We start from the raw sequence: 5,015 nt of genomic DNA on the forward strand, positions 1-5,015 counted from the left end.
CTAGGATTAGACGACAGGATCCTGTCCGGAGATGTGAGATGCCGAAGCCCGGATTTTGTTGATGAGCAGGTCCAGGGCATCCCGATCAACCTCCTTAGTCAATGATCTCCACTGCTGCAATAATATACATGATTTGAAAAGAACGTCAGCAGGCTTAGATGGGAAGATATGCTCAATAGTAAATTTGTTCCTAATGGTCCACAGAGCCCAACATAAGGCACCCAGGCCAACCCAAAACACCCTCTTGGTGACCCCAACCAAAGCTTTGGCTAGGGTTCGAATATCGGAGAAAGAGGAGGGGTTCCAAGAGACCTGAAGCCAAGATCTGACACAGCACCAAACCAGCTTGGCCAGCACGCAATTGAAAAAGATGTGATCAGAGTTCTCCAAGGCCCCACATAGATGACAGAAATCCGAGCCAGGCCCATTGCGCTTTTTAATCTGGTCAGCAGCCGGCAGGCGACCACGAAAGGCTTGCCAAAGGAAAATTTTAATCTTAGGAGGAACTTTGGACTTCCAAACACAAGAGAATCTGGTCGAAGGAGTACCACCAATAAGTCTAGAATAAAGCGACTTGACCGTAAATCTACCTGAGACCGAATGAGGCCAGACTACAGAATCGGCCGACTCCGAGAGCACGGGGAAGAGGGCAGAGAGACTTTGCCAATCTTCCAACTCTTCAGGAGACAGGGCCCGACGAAAGGCCAGATCCCAGTTATTAGCCGCCACCTCCGGGATGGAGATACCCGGATTAGGACAGTAGGAGAACAAAACCGAAAAACTCTCAACAAGGGGGGCATCCCCCGACCACCAGTCCAACCAAAAGCGGACTGCCATCCCATTACCAACATTAAATTTAACATGTTCCAGGAAAATAGGTTTGACTTTGACAAGGGATTTCCAAAATTGAGAGCCGCGCCTCGCGGTGGCAAACAGCGGGTTGGAATGTGGGAAGTATTTAGCCTTAAGAATCGAGAACCAAAGCGAGTCAGCCCCACTAGTTAAAATTTTCCACCACCACTTGATAAGCAAACAAATGTTCATCACCCGAGTATTAATAATACCTAACCCCCCACGGTTTTTAGGCTTACACATATGCTACCACTTGACCAGCCTATATTTCCGTTTGTTATCCGCGGAATTCCAGTAGAAGGCTCCCCTATGTTTGTCGAAGCCAGCATGCACGCCATCCGTAAGAAGATAAAAGCCCATAAGAAACATGGGGAGAGAGGATAAGCAGGAGTTAATTAGAGCAACTTTGCCAGCATTGGTATTATATCTGCCTCTCCAAGGGAGCACCCTGTTCCCCACTTTAGCGACCGCCGGAGCAAAATCTTTAGCATGGAGCACGCCAGGAGAGATAGGAAGGCCTAGATATTTAAAGGGAAAGGAACCCAAAGAATAGTTCAGAAGCCTGGCAACCCGCAAGGCTTCCGCCTCATCCACACCCGTCACCAGGACCTCACTTTTAGCGAAATTAATCTTAAGACCCGAAACAGCTTCGAAACACAACAGGATGAATTTAAGATTGGCAATGCAGGTGTCATCCAGCTCCACCAAGATAATTGTATCATCCGCATATTGCAAGTGGGAAACACCCTCCGGAAGTAAATGAGAGACCACAGGAGCAATGTGCCCACAATGGGCCGCCCTGGAAAGCATGCACGAGAAGGCGTCGGCCACAAAATTAAAAAGAACAGGGGAAGCAGGATCCCCTTGGCGAAGGCCCCTACCATTGGCGAAGAAATTGCTAACAAAACCATTAACCGAAACAGCAGTATGGCCACCCGAGACCAACTGCATGATACGATGAACATAAGCACCGTCGAAACCTTTAGCAAGAAGGACCTGCTTGAGGAAGGGCCAGCTAACGGAGTCATAGGCTTTCTCAAAGTCTAGCTTAAGGATAACCGCTTTAGCTCTCCGAGCGTGAAGATCATGAACAATCTCATGAAGGGATAGGATACCATCAAGGATGAAACGCCCTTTGATGAAAGCAGATTGATAAGGACTAATAACTCTATGAGCAACCGGCGACAAACGATTCGCAAAGCCTTTAGCTGGGAATTTGGCGAAGTTGTTAATCAAAGCAATAGGTCGGAATTGGGAAATAACATCAGCACCCTTAACCTTGGGGATTAGGGTTATCACTGCATAGTTCAGGCGGGAGATATCAACAGTACCAAGACAGAAGCCCTGGATAACATTACAAACCAGCTGTTTCAACTGGGGCCAGAATTTCCGAAAGAAAGGAATAGAGAAGCCGTCTGGCCCAGAAGCAGCATTAGGATTGGCAGTGTTAACAACATCCCAAATTTCCTGATCAGAAAGAGGGATCATCAAAGAGTCATTCTCCTCGGGTGAGATTTTAAGACCTAAGTTCCAAAGGGAGGGAGAAATGGAGAAGCCCGATGGAGGTTTAGCCCCCAACAACAAAGAGAAGAAATCCACCACATGAGCCATAATAACAGATTGCTCCGAAGATCGCACACCATTAATGAGCAGGCTATTAATACCACATCGTCTACGCCTGCCGTTCGCGATCGCAAAGAAATACACCGTAGGGGAGTCGCCTTTTAGAGTCCAGTTTAGAGTACCCCGTTGACGCCAATAAATCTCAGCCTAATGGTGTAACTGTATTAAAGCAGCCTCCAGATTATAACGAACCGCCCAACCATCGTCAGAGAGCCCAATAGAATCAGCCGTGCGATCCAGCGACAAGATCTGGTCTTCGAGGAAAGATTTGGTGCGACGATCCTCCGTCGCACGATTACGAGACCAACCTCTGAGGAATTTACGCAGGTTATAGGAACACGAATGCCAATCATCCAAAGGCCCAAAGGAGCGAGCATTGGATGATAGAGAAAGGGAGATCTTCGCCGCAACCATATCGACAAAGCCATCCACAGCCAACCAGGAGGCGTCAAATTGAAATCTAGCCGGAAGCTTGAGGCTAATGGAACCAACGTCAAGAATTAAGGGGGTATGATCGGAACCGATAATGCATTTGGCGTAAAGAGAGGCCCTAGGGAACAAGGAATCCCACCTGGGACAAAGGAAGACTCTGTCAAGCACTGATCTAATAGGGATTGACTGATGATTGGACCAGGTATAACGAGCTCCCCCCTGAGGCAGCTCACGAATAGCATTGGCACTAATGAAGTCGTTAAAGGCATTAGCCAGCGGCCAGGAGAAGTTATCATTACTTTTGTCATTAGGGCACCGCAGAAGGTTAAAGTCTCCCCCGATAACCATCGGTAAATTACAAGCATCGATCTTCAACGAAAGTTCATTAAGAAATAAAGGCGACAAGGAATGGTCCGCAGGCCCATAGACGACGATAAACAAGGAATGGTCCGCAGGCCCATAGACGACGATAAACTCACAAAGAGTATTCTGAGCTTTATGAGAGAGAACAACACTGGCCCAAAAGATCCCATGATCAAAAGCAACAAAATCAAAAATATCTTTATTGGAGCCTATCAAGATCCCGCCAGAGTGCCCCGAAGCAGGTAAAAAGTTCCAATTAAATCTGTCCATGCCCACAATAGCAGAAAAGTCATTAGGGGAGAAGGATTCCTTGAAGGTTTCTACCAGCCCCACAAAGTCAATAGAGTTAGAACGAACCAGATCTTTAAGTTGGTCACGGCGCCCCCTAGCACCGAACCCCCTAATATTCCAGAATAACGCCCTCATTTATAAGAAAGATTCTTGATTCGAAGGCTCGACCTGCAAGGGGCCATGCAGGGTTTAGCACGCTTATTGGTGCCCCTTTTAGACAAGAACTAGGAGAACCAACAGACGAATCAACCACCACCCCCACATCCGACATAATATTTAAAAGATGATCATCCGAAAGAGAAGGTAGAACCAACCGAACCGGAGAAGCAACAACAGAGGGAACGGGAGATGTACCTGGGGGAGGGAGATCCTTCGCCGCAGCCCGCTTTTCAGCCCGCTCCAGGACATAAACACCTGAATTCGCCACCCGCCTTCTTTTGCGAGCCGTGGACACAGGGGATCGAATCGCAGGCGACCGCGCAGCAGGAGAGCCAACATGGGGACCCGAACGGGACATAGATCCCAAATCTTGATCAAGACGCCGACAAACCCCCGTCATGGAGTGCTTCGAGCCCGATGAGTTCCGGCTCTTAGCCGAGAATTTGCGCACTGAAGATTTCTTCTTCCGGAGGGACTGGGATTCCACCACATCGCGAGCCGGGGAGGCCGAAAGATCTTCAATTCCCGATCGAGTGGGGGAGAGCGGGCGGACATGAAGATTGGAGCAAGCACCGGAAACGGGGGTAGCAGAGCAGGGCGGGAACTTCGACATATCAGCACCAGCAGCAGGAACATTGGGAGCAGCAGACGGGATCACCGAATCATCACGAGGAGCAACACCAGAGGGAGCTTGGGATTGAAACAACTCACATTCAGAATCTGCCAAACCATCCCATTCAGATTGGGTGAAGCGGAGGTTAGACCCATGGCTCTGATTAGGGCCACCCAGAGATCCGCCCCCTCCTTATCATGCTTGTCCGAAGGGTTAGAAGGGGGAGGAGGGGGAGGTGGAGTCTGAAAAGCAGCCGCCCCCTCCACCCGCACCCGAAGCTTAATACCATTGGGAGAAGGGAAGATATCAATCGAGCCATGAACCCGATCAGGATCCACACACCAAACCTTCATCCTAGCAGGGCCAACCTTGTTCAGAGAGTCTTCATCCACCTCGATGGGCTTCCCAATCAGAACCCCGAAAGACATGAGAAAAATAGACGAACGGAGACCAGCAGGCAAATCGTCAATCAAAACCCAGACTTGAGAGAGAGGACCAACTGCCGTACCACTGCAAGAAGCCGCTTTAACAGAAACCACCAATTGATTGAGGGGCAAGGTGAAGCTAGTGCATAAGGCAATCATCCGCAAACATTCTTTGGAGGGAAACACCACAGAGAACTCAAATTCAGATATCTGCACAACTTGCCAGTCCCATCCATCCTCATCCCAAATGCGAAGCC

Source organism: Triticum urartu, chromosome 5A, assembly GCF_056163025.1.
Source record: "Triticum urartu cultivar PI428250 chromosome 5A, HENAU_Tu73, whole genome shotgun sequence".
In the NCBI taxonomy this organism is placed as follows: domain Eukaryota; kingdom Viridiplantae; phylum Streptophyta; class Magnoliopsida; order Poales; family Poaceae; genus Triticum; species Triticum urartu.